The sequence below is a fragment of the Miniopterus natalensis genome, chromosome 16 (assembly GCF_054644295.1).
Source record: "Miniopterus natalensis isolate mMinNat1 chromosome 16, mMinNat1.hap1, whole genome shotgun sequence".
NCBI classification, from domain to species: domain Eukaryota; kingdom Metazoa; phylum Chordata; class Mammalia; order Chiroptera; family Miniopteridae; genus Miniopterus; species Miniopterus natalensis.
The window spans coordinates 18525113-18541071 of NC_142096.1; the positions used below are offsets into that span (position 1 = coordinate 18525113).

Consider the following 15959-nt stretch of genomic DNA (forward strand, 5'->3'; position numbering starts at 1 on the left):
ATTGCAAGGATTCAAATGAGAAAGGTGCACTGAAGCCCAAATGTCCAGCATATTGAACACTCGTGTACTAATGATGAGAAGTGGGGCAACTGTGAAACAATGCATGGGTCAAAAGCACTAGGAACAAGAACTTGGGGAGGGGGGGAGTGAGAAGGGGAGAGGAAAAGGTTACAGGGAATGTTTGTTTGAATGAGATACAGGGGATGGGTGCTGGAGTAATTAGTCCAAAGCAGAGGCAAAACCCAGCAAAACAAGCATTTCCTAGAAGAAAGGCCACTGACAATATTAACAAAGGAGATAAGAGGAAGGTAGAAAAGACAGTCGTATAGCTTACTCTACAGAATGATTCGAACCAAATAACCGGATAACTCATGTTGGAGCCTAATGACTGCCACTATAAAAAGAAGCCAGGTACTTTAAAGGGGGGCGGGGGCAGAGAAAGGGATTCAAGGGAAAAGAAAGAAAAAGGTGGCCAAATCCACAAGATAAAGCTGCTAAGAGTTATAGAACCATTCTGCAATTTGTGTATGGAATTCAACATTTAGGCATGAAGACGCCAAACCTCAGCAAGAAAGAGCACAGTGGGTGGGATGGGGGGAAGTGAGAAAACGGAAGGGAGAAACCCCTAAGTGAGGACAGCTAGTTGAGTGACAAGGAAGTTTGACTTCCAGCAAGAGTATGCTTTCTTCCAAAGAGCTTTGCACAGAAAGAGAAGAAAAAAGGTAGGGTGGTGGCTAAAGGCGAACTCAGGATGCCAGGGGAAAGACAAATGAAGGCTTTCGTGCTGAGGATGAAGGGGCCGGGAAGAAAATGGAGCATTTTGGGAGACAAGGCAAAATGGGAGGAAAGGAAGAGATTTTTATCTCAGATAAGAAAAGGGGCTTCTTTATGACCTAGGAGAGATGCATATTCATCCTGGTAAGGTTTTTGTAAAACGGGCAAGGGATGCAAGGAGTTTGCTTAACTTCACCAGTGCCCAGTAAAAGGGTCATATCTGTAAGAATGAGGAAGGGCAAGGAACTCGGCCTGTGGACCAGAGGAAGAGTAGACGACCGTGTGGAGAACGAGAGGGGGTGTCCAGGGGCACCCTGGACGGTTTCACAAAATGAAACTTGCCATAAAGAATTAAATTATTAGTTATTCTTGGTGGAAATGTAAACTGTTGAAACTTATCTGGAATACACTTTGGAAATAAGTAATCAAAGCCTTTAAATGTTCACGTATGTTGACTTGATAATTCATTTCTACAAATTTAAGCTACAAAGAAAAATGATGAGAAACAAAGATTTAAGTATGTGTTCAAAGTATATTTTAATAATAAAAACTGATTGTCTAATAAAAGAGGTAAAATATATTAACTATGTAGCCATTAAAAATAATAAATTTAATAAAATCACATGGGAAAACACTGATATAATTGTAAATTTTTGAAATGGAGAACACAGAATATACCCACCCCCACCAATGCACTTAAATGTACTTGCATAAGTTATAAATAAATAAAAATTAGCAAGATACAGGCTTTATATTCTTCTGTATTTTACAAATGTGTTGCTTTTATAATTAGAAAAAAATATTTTACCAAAAAGCATAGTTTTTCAAAAACAGTGCTAGAAAAGTTTGTTGTCCATAAAAAAAAAAAAAAAAGAACTTGGATCTATGTATACCTCACACCATATACAAACGTAACACTAAGTGAATCATAGACATAAATGTACAACCTAACACCATAAAACATTGTTGAAGGAAACAGACAAAAATCTTGTGATACTGAGTTAGCAAAAATTTCTTGGCCACAACTCTAAAAGCACAACCCATAAAACAACAAATTGATAAATTAAACTTCATTAAATTTCAAAACTGCTCTTCAAAAGACAATGTTAAGAGAATGAAAAAAAAACCAAGCCACTAGAAGAAAAGCATATATCCGATCCAGAACCTGTATCCAGAAGAGATAACTTCCAAAACACAATGATAAGAAAACCCAATTAAAAAATGGCTAAAATATTTGAATAGACATCTTAAGATAAATGGATGGCAAATAACTACATGCAAAGATGCTCAGCATTATCATCATTAGGGAAATGCAAATTAATACCACAATAAGATACCGCTATCTCCCCACTAGAATGACTAAAATGAAAAAGACTGACCATCTGACAGCATCAAGTGCTGGTGAAGATGTGAAGCAAATGAAACCATACACCACTGGAGAGAACGTAAAAATGGTTCAATCACTTTAGTTCAGCAGTTTTTTAACAAGTTAAACCTGTGCGTACCATGTGGCACAGCCATCTCACATCTATTATTTACCCATGAGGTATGAAAGCCATATACAAAGACTTGTATATGAATAGTTATAGCAGTTTTATTTGCAATAGTCAAAAACTACATACAACCCAACGTCCATCAATGCATGAATGGATAAACGAATTATAGAAGAATCAGATAATAAACTATTAATTAGCAATAAAAAAAATGAACTTTTGATATACACAGTAACATATATAAATGAACCTCAAAATAATTATGCTGAATGGAAGAAGTCAGACCCCCCAAAAAGGACTATGTGATTCCAGTTATATAAAATTCTAGGAAATGCAAGCTAATCTGTAGTGACAGGAAGGTCAGTGGTTATCTGGGGATGGGGCGTGATCATTCACAAAACATGCGCGCAAGCTTCTGGGAGTGATGGCTACATTTATTATGCTGGTTATGGTGATAGTTCCAGGAATGTAGACGTATGCCGCAGCTTGGTAAATTACACACTTTAAATGTGTGCAGTTTATTGAATATCAATTATAACTCAGGAAGTTACAAAAGGCACATTTTTCATATCGAGAAAAACTTAAAATTAAGAAGGATGAAAAACAAATATGAATTTACTTAAGTTTGCAAAATAACCCCAAAACAACTTTCTGTGAACTGACAAACTAAAATCCTTTATCAGGGCAATGACTCAAAATGACTAAAATCTTTCCTTCCCATTCAGGGGAGGGAAAAAAGATGAGGAATTTGGACTTAAACTAAGAGTCACATTCAAACCTTACTAGAAAGGATACACGTCTGGGCAGTTTTTATTTTTATTTTTGGATATAACACATTTTCTTTGTCAGTTGATGGACATTTGTTTCTACATTTTGGCTGTTATGAATAATGCTGCTATGCACATTTGTGCAAAAGTTTTTGTATAGATAGATGTTTTTATTTCTCTTGGGTACATATATGGGAGTGGAGTTGCTGGGCCATAGAGTAACTTTGTTTAGCCTCTTGAGGAAACGCCAAACTGTCCCCCAAAGCAGCTGCACCAACCTACATTTTTACCAGAAGTGTGTTACAATTTCTCAAGATCTTTGCTAACACTTGTTAATGTCTGTCTTTAAAAAAATTATAGCTACCCCAGTGAGTGTGGAATAGTATTTCGCTGATTTTGATACGCATTTCTCTAATAACTAATGATGTTCATCATTTTTTCATGTGCTTATTGGCCATTTTTATATCTTCTATGGAGAAATGTCTTTTCAAATCCTTTCTCTAGGCAGTTTTTAGAGCCACATTCTCAGCTGTCGCCCTTGGAGGAAGCCAGTGCAGTTCATCTGTTGCTTTACAGACTGGCACATCATACACATGATTTAAGTGCTCCAGGAATACACTCTAACTGGAACTGAGACCTGCAGATAATAAATAGTTCTAAGTTCCATTTATCAAATACCAAAGGAAGTACCCACTGAAGTGTCTCAATTCAGCCTCTATATAGACCTTTTAAATATGTTAATCATTGGCAGCCTTAAAAAGAAAGAAGTGTCATGGTAATTGGTAGGCCTGCCATTGATTAAAAAAATAACCAAAGTAACACTCCAGTCAAGAGTGTTAGCCAAGCATGGGCAGGTATTCTAGGCAGGGTTAGTCAGAAACTGTATGGTGGGTCTGGGTAACTTCAATCTGTTATTTTTGGAGCCAAAAGTGAGAGAATGGAGCTATAAGACTGGAGAGGGGTGGAGTAGCCTTGTATGAGTCATGTTACCAAGGGCTGACAAATTTAAAATAATTCTGATAATTTACAAATTATCCTAAATGTAGGTGCCTGTGCTACTTGCTCCCCTACTCCCATTTTTAGCTGTTTTTAGATTATTAGAAAACAACCAATCTCTGTGTGCCTTTGTTGATTTATGAAGCAGAATTAAGTGGTGATCTGTCTTTCAATTTTTATTTTGGTTAGCATTTTTTAGAAGAAATTTGACCTTCCTCAATTATAAACTCAAGCCTTTGCAGCATTTGCTGACAGGTAATTAACAAAAAGGGGTTTAAATCCATCAATTTGAGGCCTCAGGGTCCTCTTTCTTGAAGCTCCAGCCAGGACCTGGGGCAGCTCCTTCTCCACTGCAGGGTACACCCTCAGGTTTGCTCCCCCTGCCCCAACTTTGGGAAGATGTGTCACAGAGAGAAAGTCTTTCCATAATCTTCACCAGTACAGTTCTGGCAATCATCTTTACATTGCTCCTTTAAAACTCTGACTTGGAGAGGGCTGCGAAATAAAAATCCTGACACCACTTCACAGAGTGGAGAGCAGTAAAGGGAACACCGGTGCACAGGCAAGGACTTGCTTTTGGGAATCAAAAGTGAGTTTGAATTCTGCCTGACTGACCCTTACTATCAGTGTAACTTTGGACAGTTTGATTTCTCTTCAGCATTTTTCTCTGAAGAACAGGAATACTTACCTTGCATTACTGCAACAACAAACAAGGCTACGTACATCAAATCTCTAGCATAGTTCTGAGGGCTCAAAATGCAGCTATTGTGTTTGGTGTGCTACTCAGAAATAAGTGCTGCCCCCACATGGCCTAATGTGTACTTAAAAATACGTTGTTTTGTTTTGTTTTTCCCTGGCACAGGCTTTTATATAGAATCATAGCCAACAGAATCTTTGAAGAACAAACAATGAGACTACTCTATGTGAAGATGACCTTGCAGTCATATGTTATGTGAGACTTATATTAAAAGCATATTTGCTGAAGCGGTATACTTCTGTTCTCATCTGTGACCAAATAGGGCGTACCTGAAGTTTTATGGTGCTCACAGTCTTAGATAATCCCAAATCACACCTAAAATAAAACCGATCTATGTGGAGTCAGAAGTCATTTTTGCATGTTGAATGGAACGGTAATTTGGGAAATGTGTGATTATTGACCATCCAGGGACAGACTGACCTCTGCTTGTGGCTTAACTGTGGTAAAAGATTATAATGCACCTTTGAAAATAGTATTACTAAAAATCAGAGAAAACAGCTACAAATTTTTTTGAAAAGTACTCTGCTGAAGTACATAAGCACACCAAAACTCCACAATGTATTCTACAACGTGGGACCATCTCTTTCACATTGTCTCTCAAATTAATCCCCCACCCTCAATCCTGAAACTGAAGCAAAGGTTGGCAAGGGGAGTGGGGAACTGAATCCTGATGTGCAGAGTCAGGCTGGGGGACGGATTAGGTATAGAGGGAAGGCACAGGGAGGAAGTGGGGAGCCAATACTGCAAAAACGTGAGTACCCAACTAAGACTTATACCACAAAGGGGCTGCTCTAATAGACAGTAACTTCTCATAGTTTTTAAACAAGCAATGTGGGATTTTTGATGTTTCTAAATGATCATGTGTGTACTATTTTTACACACTTGCTCATCCCTTGCAGAAGAAATATTTCTAAACATATTGCCTTTTATTATCCATTTCTATATCCCTAACATCTAGAACAGTGGATGCACAAAAGAGTTACTCAAATATTTGTTGAATGAACAGGAGGAGGAATTGAAGAGGGAAGGAGGGAAGCTTTCCACTCTGTTGGACAAATGGATCTGTGGAAGAAAACAGCTGCCCAACCTACTTGATTACTTTTGTGAATAATTAGGAATTTACTGAATACTTTAAATTTGAAAATTCTTCTGTATTTCCCTAGAGTGCTCAGCAATCAAGAACATCTTGTTCTTTCTTGACTTAGCCAACCCTCACAGACAGCAGGACGCTGCAGTCACTGTGCCATCTGGTGGTCGTATCTAGAAAGTTCGTCTTCCTCAACATAACAGTATAATCCCACTACCTGCACAGAGGCTCTTGGAATGGGCTGTAAAAACAAAGTTTCAGATAAATAAATCTCTATTATTTAATTTAACTATCAATATATCATGGAAAACAGAAAGATTTATCAGTGACTAGTTGTACCATCAAAGAGTGTGTAATCTAGTAGGGGAGGTATCCCAGAGGATACTTGTATAATTACTCATAACACAATGTAGAAGGTAGAAAATGCAATAAAGTATAGATGAGGTGCAATGGGAATTCACAGAAAGAAAAGATTCTTTCAAGCTCTGAGATGAGAATTTGGGGAAGAAGAGCCAGCTGAACCAAGGAAAGAGGGTAAGATGTGGAGTGTAGCGGAGGGAAGGAGCAGCCCAGAAAGGGCAGGGCCTGCTAGTGTGTGGACTGCAGGAGGGGCAGTTATTACTTCCTTGACTGGACCCCACAGTGCCTTCAGGAAAGGAGTGGGAAAGGACGCTATAGGAAGGCAAGGCTGGGAGCCGACTAGGGCAATGAGAAAGGGCCTCTGCTTTAGGAAGCTGAACAGGAGAGGAAAAAGGTAGTTTTGTTTGTGGAAACAACCTTGCCTGGTAATTACAGGTGTCCCATGGACTAGCTGTGTGGCCTTGGGTAAATGACTTACACTTACCTTTTTTTCAGCTGGTGTTTCCTCAGTTGAAAAGTGAGATAATTAGACCCTACAGGGTTGTTGTGGGGGATAACTGTTGTATAAGCAGCGCAGACCACAGTGATCAGCATTAATGTTAAGTTACAGCTAATAACGTGAAGACGTTGAATGGCAGCTTATTTAACAGTCAAGGGAGAAGCAGCACAGGTTTTAAAGAGCAAGGTAAGGACCAGAAGGGAAGATGGCCTGTGGGAGAGAGGCGGGAGGGACAACTCACAATACACAGGTGTTTTGGGGAAGGAGTGTGGAGAGGGGCAAAAGGAGGAACTCTACCACTCTACCAGAAGAGGGTAGTCAGTAGAAGGGTAGAAGGAACACTACTGAGTAGGAGGAAAACCAAGGAAGCTGTACTGTCACAGAAACACTTAACCTACACAGTAACCCTAGATGTGATACACTACAAACTATGGGTGCTTAATAAAAACTGGTTGATAATAACAAAGTCTGAAATTACTTATGTGCAGTTTATGATGCTTACAACTTCTGTGATCCAGGGAATGCGCATGATCATTTCTGAAACCCTGACCCTGCCACAAAGGTCACAGACCAAACAACTGATCTATGCTACTCTCCTGAAGCCAGGCAGTTACTTCTTAGGGTATGAGCGGGTGCAAAAGTAACACAGTAACAATATCCTTAGTAGTCGCAGCCTTAGAATTATATAAAGGATGTTCTAGAATGCTTTGGGAGATGGTTTTCACATTTAGGCTTTCAAGCAATCATTTAGTATACGACGACTGGGTAATTTTTACCTCTAATGAGGGTGGGGGATAAATTAGCGTAGCAAGATCAGGTTGTGTCAGGCTGTGGCAAGGGGGGTGAATGTGGTGCTCATGGAGGCAACGGGCGCATCAGAGTGGAAGGGCCCCAAACAGACCACGCAGGAGGGGAAGGCATTTGCTGAACTTGGTGATTTGACGGGGGAGGGGCGGGGGAGACAGACAGACAAAGATTGCCCAAACTCTCGAGGTTTAGGTGAGGAGGTAAAGATTCTTAAAGGTCTGTAGGAGAAAGAGGATGGCTGGGTGGAGGTAGCAGAGTCAAGTGAAGGGTGTCAACCATTTTGGCTTGGAGAGAACCTTTTTCCCCCTTTAAATGGGTTTAATCTTTATTGTTGAAAGTATTACAGTTGTCCCCTTTTTTCCTTCGTTGGCTTAGAGAATTTTGAATATCTCCACTGGCTGAAGAAAAGGAGCCAATGGGGTGAACACAATTCCATATTCAATGGGACAATAAAATAGATGGTGCATCTTGGGCAGCAGCATAGAGCTTCTCAGCAGCTAAAAAAATAAGAGGTTAGGGTGCAAATAAGGTTGGGGGTCAGGAAACAGACTGCTGATAGGGCATATCTGATAGACTCAATTTTCTCAGTGAACTTGGGGCAAACTTACCTAATGTCTATTATAGATCCTAAGAATCTCTATTTGACTATTAGCTATTAATAGATTAGTATTAATTATTAGAACATAAATATTACATATTTCTAGTCTATTAAATATTGAGACTATAAATAAAAATATTAATAGTCTAACATTAATCTATTAATAGACTATTAGACTCTTAAGAGATACTAGTCCTATGAGAGAGCTATTACCATCGTCATTATTAGCTAGAATTTCAGAGTGGACAAAGTTGTTTAAAAAACAAAAATCATATGAGCACTTATATGAACCAGGTTCTAGGCTGAAATTTTTTTCATGCATCATCTCATTTAATACTTAGTTACATAACTTCTCTGAGCCGCATTTCCTTCCTCTGTGAATGGGGGATAAGCACAGTACCTACCTGATGGAGTTAGTTGTCAGGAGAATTAAGGGAGTCACAGGGTAAGCTCTTCATAATGTCAGGTAATACTGCTATTCCAGAGAGGTGAGATAACTCCCCAGGGGTCAGTAACAGCACCCTGCAGAAGCTAACCAGTCCCCTTGGATAGCCAGTGATGGGCAGCGAGCAGCACAAGCATAAGAATATGCAGGAAACAGGCGGTCAGAGAGGCTGGCAGCAGGGCAGCAGTGGAGCCAAGGAGCAGGCACCAGCTTCAGGGTCTGAGGGTGGCTGAGGGTGTCTGGAAGTTCGTTCCCAGCAGCTGGAGAAAGTGTGTGCAGCTCCTCCAGCCTGAAGTGTTCTCAGCCCAACTCCAAGGAAGTAAGGGCGCCTGGAGCTCAAGAGCCTGGCTTCTTGTGGGGGCACAGGAGACAGTGCCAGCAAGAAGGAGCCAGCCCCACGCAGCTCTGGGTAGGTGAGAAGATGGCACCAATGACTCTCCTTTAACTATTACAGCTCAGGAGGCTGAAGTCTCACAAACCTTCCCTAGCGCTTGCTGTGTGAAGGTGAAGGGTGATATCAAGATAAATAAGAACTAGTCCTGTGGATGGGAGAGAGGACATCCCCTACAATAAGTCATAGCAGGCTGTGTGCTCAGGGCTGGAACACAGGCACTAAAACAGGGCTCTCAGAGAGAGAAGAACCACTGAGGCAGGCCTGAGAGGACACTGTCTGGCGAGAAGTGGGAAAAGAGAATCCTAAGCTCAGGGGCCAAGGGCAGGGTGGGATCACGTGTTAGTGTTTCAGATGAACCTATGGTGCAAGTGAACCAAAGGATTCTTAAATCTACCCTTAAGACGGTCGTGATGAAAATGTACATTATACTCAGAAAAAAAGTTTTATGTGGATGTATAACAACTTTTAGTATTTTAATTAGGGCAAAAGGAATAGGGTGTGACCTGTGTGGGGTCTGTGACTTGAAGAGGAGAAACCAGAGTTTAAGGTATTCCGTGATCAGGCCATAACCTCCATTAAAGATTCTGTGAAAAATCCAGTGGAGGCATCAGCAGAGGACATGTTACTCGTGGGACTGAGGAGCACTGCGAGTGTTGAGTGTTTCCCACCCCGACTCCCTTATGTGACAGCGCAAACGCCAAGGGTGCGGCCTGAGCTGTGTGTCTCTCACTGCCCTGTATGCTTTCTTTCGCTTGACCCAGGTCTCTCCTCTGTGTGGGATTCCCTCTCTCCCTCCCTCTGTAAGTTGGCCTCCCTTTCCCCTCTTGGTGTGTCAGGTGTCTGTGCACCTTCTTCTGCAGGTGTCTGTGTGTCTCTCTCACCCACGCTGTCTGGTTTTGTGTGTGTGCACTCACCTGTGCCAACTCCTTTCTGAATTTCTCTGTTGTCTTGTTTTCCTAACTGGGGGTGTGTATATCTCTCTCCCCTCTCCCCCTCTGGGAACTTGCATTTGCAGATCCCTAGGTGTGTATGTGTTTCATCACCAGTGTGTGTGTGTGTGAGTCCTTCTCTTCCTGTCTGGGAGTTTGTCTCTCTCCTGCTGAGGGTGTACATATGTGGTGTCTCCCCCTACTCTAGGGGGCTGACTCTCCCACCCTCTGGATGTCTGTGTGTGTGACTAGCTCCTTCTAGGAATGAGTGTGCCTCTCTCCCCCCATTCTAGTGTGCCTAGAGTCAATGTGTCTCTCTCTTCAACCCCCAGTGTGAGTATGTCTCCCTTCACGTCCTGGTGTGAGTATGACTCTCCTCCTACCTTCTGGGTGTGTGTGTTTTTCCCCATTGTGGAGTCTGTCTCTCTTCCACCTCTCACCTTCTTCGACCTTCTAGATGAGTATCACTCTCTCCCCTGAGCCCACCGGTGGGAGTAAGTGCCCTTCCCTACTTCCGTGTCCTCCCCCAGGCAGGGGAGAGGCAAGCACAGAGTTGTCTGTCTTTCTTTCCCCTCTCTGGTAATGAGCTGGGTGTACTTTTCTCTCTCCTCCCTCTGTATGTCTTTTTCCTGCTCTCTCTCTCCTGAAATAGAAACACTCATTTACACATACATACATATAGTCTCCTGGCATATGTGTCTCCCACCCCCTCTGTGTTTAGGTCTGTGTGTCTGTATTTCTGTCTCTGCAATTCTGGATCTCCCTTGGCCCTGGGTGCTCAGGCTATCCCCCCATACACACATCTATCTGTGTCTTTCTTTGGGGGATGCATATTGTCTCCACAGCAGCCCTGAAAGGCTTGCTGTGGGTGAGGGTTCATTTCCCGGCGGTGCTGAGGGGGGTCTGTCTATACCTGTTGAGGAAGGCTCAAGCCATGAAGAGAGGTAGATACAGGGTGGGTGGGGGCAGCAGGATGAGACAAGCCACCCCCCACCTCCTAGCCTTGCTGTCTTCACTTCATACTTACGAGGAGACTGACTGAGGGCCCACCCACGCCTCTTCTTGCTGACCTCTATATAGGGCTCAGTGCTGCCTGCCATGCCTCTCCTTGACACTCTGCTGGGACACCCTCTTGGGGGACTAATCACACAGACTTCTGCCAGCTTCCCTCTGCCACAGGTGACCCTCCAGTATGCCCCTGAGAACAGAGCTCTCTTCCCCAGATATAAACTATGGGCTTGGTTTCAGAGAGAGAAAGAAGGGAGAAGACCAGGGCTCAGCCCAGTAATATAGCTGAACATGCACAGGATGGGGACAGTATCCCAGAGCAGTGAATGGAGATAGCTGTGCAAGCACAAAGGTGCCACCCCAACCCAGAGACAGGCAGGCTGGGGACAGGTCTCAGATACACAGCCTCAGAGCTCCAAAAGAGCAGGGGACGGAGAGGGTGAGGGAGGTGTGAGTAGATAAGTCACTAGTCCCAGGGAGCTATACTCTCAGGGTGCCATACCTGAGGGAGGGGGTGGCTTTGCCCTTTAACCACATGAAAAAACAAGTCATGGGAGAAGAGGAAACCTGAGGAGACAGCCAGCCTGCAAAGGGTGACCCATGTGATGCTCAGGAGTTCTAACCACAGTCTGGACTGGCTGTCCCCAAATAGGGCACAAGATGGTCCAGCAGGGTGGCTCTCTGACAGGGTCTGGAAGCGCCTGCCCTACGTTGTTCCTGGCTTGCTCCTTCTCATCGCTAAGGTGTCTACACAAAGGTCTTCCCTGACCACTGTTTCTAAGGGTCCCTTCTCCCCAAGGTCCCCAAGACTCTTCATCCTTGTATTTCTTATTTCCTTCAAACCACTTGCCACGAGACAAGAAAACTGTTCATTAATAGCCTGTCTCCATTGTTCACTGAGGGTGGGATCTGGCTTCGTGTCTGGCACTGTACCTGCCCCCTGGCAGGCACTCTGAATAAGAGATGGGAAGAGCCCAGCCAGCCATGGCTCAGTGGCTGAACATCGACCTAAGATTCAGGAGATCAAGATTTGATTCCCAGTCAGGGCACCGGGCTCAATCCCATCGGGGGCGTGCAGGAGACAGCTGATCAATGACGACTCTTTCATCTCCCTCTCGCTTCCTCTCTCTGAAATCAATAAAGATATATTTAAAAAAAAAAGAGAGATGGGAGGAGAGGTATACTGTACACAGATGTGGAGATGTTTGTGTACATAGAAAAACAGGCATGGGGGCCCAGAAGCCTGAAGCTTTCTGAGAACAAAGCTGCAAGCAAGGCAAAGAGACCACAGGAGAGGTAGTGGTGCTCAGGAAAAGTGCACATTGAGAGAGGAGAGGTGGTGGACCAGGGAACCCTGCAAGTTCTGGGAAATGCCGAAATGCTGGCCATTAGGGACAGGCAGAAGATTGGGCACCAGCAAAGGAGAGTGCAAAGGAGGTGCTAGAAGGAACAGTAGGGCCAGAAAAGCAGGAAAAGAGGGAGTTTTAAGCAGAAATGCATTAAGTACTACAGAAAGGCCAAGTAGAAATAAGATGGGAAAGATGCCACCAGGTTTGGTATCTGGGGGCTACTGATGGATGTTTTCTTCAAACAGAATGTGGGGGAGGCAGGAAGGGTTAAAAGGAGATGAAGGCAACAGACTACTCTTTTAGGGAGTTTGGCGCCAATGGGAAAAAAGATGCTGGAGGAGGTAGTGGGATGAAAGCAAAGGTCTTCTATAATATTCTGTTTTTGATAGGGGAAGAAGATTTAAACATACTTTGCAGGTGGAGAGGAAGAGATGGGTGATACCAAGATGGGAGGGGTGTAAGGGCTGGAGTAACCCAGTTGCCTCCAGCAACCCCGATGATGCAAGCCTCTCAAGGTCATGGGGCCCAGCCTCCCCAACCAGATCAACTCTTCCCCAAGACTCAACCAAGTGCTGAGGGTCAGCGATGAGAGGACTGAACAAAGGGACTGAGAATGGAAATGCAGCTAAAACAGACGCTTTATATCACTGAAGACCCAGCTTTGCATCTCAGTAGGTTCCTCTCTCTATAGCATGAAAACCCTTCAGTAAGGTAATCAAGATCCAATATATCCTGGCCTCAGTCTCCTTTTCTAGACTCACCTACCATCATTCTGCTCACTCCTAACACCCTACCCTCCAGCAACAGAAGAGTAGAGCCAGAAGGTGCCACATGACAAGATCAGTCATCCTTCCATTGTTCTTAGCTTTCCCCTCCCATTACCTGCTCTAGGACCACCTTCCTCTGTGACTCAGATTCACCTGCCAGTATAAACTGCTCCTTCCTCTGTGTCCCCACTTTTTTTAGGTCTCCACAATAGAAGTACTAAACCTATAACACAAGTTACAACTGAACGTAAAAAAGGCAGTTGCGTGACCATGGTCCTGAAAGAATGGCAAGGCCATTAAAAAAAGTACTTAAGTCTGAATTGCTAGTTTTAGAGATGTTGAGAGTTTAAGATGCCAGTCGTCCATCCAGGTGGCTATGTTAAAGAGGTCCTTGAGAATGTACAGTAAGTCCTCATTTAATGTCAGTGACAGATTCTGCGACTTTTAAGTGAAATGACATATAAGGAAATCAATTTTGCCATATACTAATTGATATAAATAAGAGTTAAGTTGCTATGGCAACTCATCAATGTTATAACGAAATGACGCTGAACAAAACGAGGCTACTCTAGGACCTGCTGCATACAGGTCTTGAACTAGGTAGTGAGAATGGGCCCAGTGATAAGATTTGAGTCATCTTAGTGAACCACCACTTCAAATCTGGGTTATATTAACATTTCTGTAACTCTAGTCTCATGCCCAAGGGCTCAATTTTTCTGGATATCTAAATCAACTTAATTTTCCTAACTCATTCTCTGCTGCTCCAAAAGCGACACTGTCTTCTACAGCATAGACTGCAAACTCCTCAGGTTGCCAATCAAGGTTGTTCACAATCAGGCCTCAGCATACCTTTCTAGTCTTGCCTTGACTGCTCCCTAACAAACCATCCTCTCCAGTCAGACTGGTCTTCTTGGTGGCCATGGACAGAAAGCACATTTCTGCCTCTGCTGAAACCATTCATTTCACCTAAATGTCCTCACTTCTTTCTGCCCATTCCTAACACACGCACTGTTTAAAGTTCATGTCAAGTTCTACCTCTCCTTCCCCTGAATACGTATAGTTTTTATTGTTTGGAATATTCACTTGGCATTTAAAAATAAATGGCTTTGTGATTTCTTTCCTATATCAACCCATCACCCAAAGGCAAAAAAAGAAAAAAAAACACAAGGAAAAAGTAGGAAGCAAATATAAGTACCCTAACCAGGGCAGAAAATTCTCTCCCCATTTCTGGTTCCAATTTGGGGTAAGAATAAAGGTCAGAAAGAAGAAAGTTTGAGATGGGACTTAAAGACAACTAAGAAGTGGGCAGTAATGTGAGAGGAGCATTGCAGGGAGACTGCACAAAGTCAAAGGGATGGCCGCAGTCAAATGTGGGATGTTTCTAAATCTCCTAAACCTATGGATATACGTACATGAACAGAGGTTTTAAACTTAATGTGCAGTTCTGGAGTAACTGGGATGATATATACTGTATTAAATTCTTTCAGTTCTCCTATGTGATAAGATCATCAGTGACATTTCTATCTTGAAAGCCTAATATCTAAAATGAAACAAACTAATATTTTTCAATTGTCACAATACAGAATTATAGTTTATTCAACTAAGACCATGCAAAAATTTAAAAAGAGGTGCTTATTATCCTGAAATCAGATGGCTTTTTTTTTTTTACAATTTAATTATTATTTTTTTTTCTTTTTCTTCCCTCCCATCACCAGTTATCTAGCTGAAACTAGATGGCTTTGCTATAAATTTGTTTGAAAGCAAAACTTGATAAAATTGCACTTATTTAAGATCATTAAATCTGTAAAACAAAGTTGAGGTTTGTGTCTTTAAAAATATCCTTCAACTCAGTAAGTTTATAAAATTTCCCCCAATTCCTATGCATAGCTGAAAAATAAGTAGACATGCAGCACTTTCTAACTTGAGTTACTGTCAACTTGAGGACTGAAAATTTTATTTCTATAACAAATTGATTTTTAAAATAAATGTTAACTTCCATATGAGTAAAATTTATGTGTACACTAGCAAATTAACATATACTAACTAGCTTATATGGCCTATCTATTCTAAAGACTTATTTATAAAAAGTGAAAGAATTCCAGTTTCTGAAATCATTACTCCTTGCATACATATTATGCCTCTACTTCCTATCTCACAGGATTGCTATGAAAGTTTAATAAAATACAGGTAAAAAGCAAAGAGTGCTATCTAGCCAATGTATTTTATGGGTAACACTCAGTATTAATACTAAAAATATTTTGGGTGATATAATTTGAAAGTCATGTTGGCTAATGATTCGAAGAATAATTTAACCAATCAAGTTAAGTTTCTTTTTCTTTTAAACAGAAACAGTCTCTTCTTTTGTGCTTATTTTTGGTTTTGCTTTTATAGAGAACTTTTAACTAAAATTTCCCTAAAATAAAAAATCTTATAATATCTCTCATATCTCTAAAGGACCCACCCAAACTTCCACTTTCTTATTTGATCAATGTCAAGCTGTATTTAAAATATTAGTCCAATTCCTCCTTATTTTAGTGAAGGGACAGATGAAACAGATAAAAGTATTTTACCTTTTAAAAGTCCCAAACTTCATTTTGAGTTATTGAATACCATAGTTCTGAACTGTGTAACTTTAAAAAATCTGGATGGAGTACAGCATTAGCCACAGAAGCAGAGTATACCAAAATATCTTTTAAATTTATTGTAATATTTATGCTTATTTTCCAGAAGGGGTTTGGACGTAATCGTTTGATAAAAAAGCACAAAAATTAGTGCATTCAGTACTCAGGCACTGCCATACACAGGGTGGCAGCACTGAGAACAAAATGCGTGCAAACAGCAGAACACTTGGAATGGCCAATGCAGACATACAAGTGTGCCTGAAATCTGATTATGAAAACACTTCTGAGACACACGGGTATTTTGGTTT

The 15959-nt window shown here is 41.8% G+C and overlaps 1 protein-coding gene across 2 annotated transcripts in view; it reads right to left on the minus strand.

Annotated features, from left to right (window-relative positions):
- The window catches only part of PLAG1 (PLAG1 zinc finger), a 65872-nt gene that overhangs the window by 41136 nt on the left and 8777 nt on the right, over positions 1–15959 (minus strand). The window lies entirely within an intron of this gene.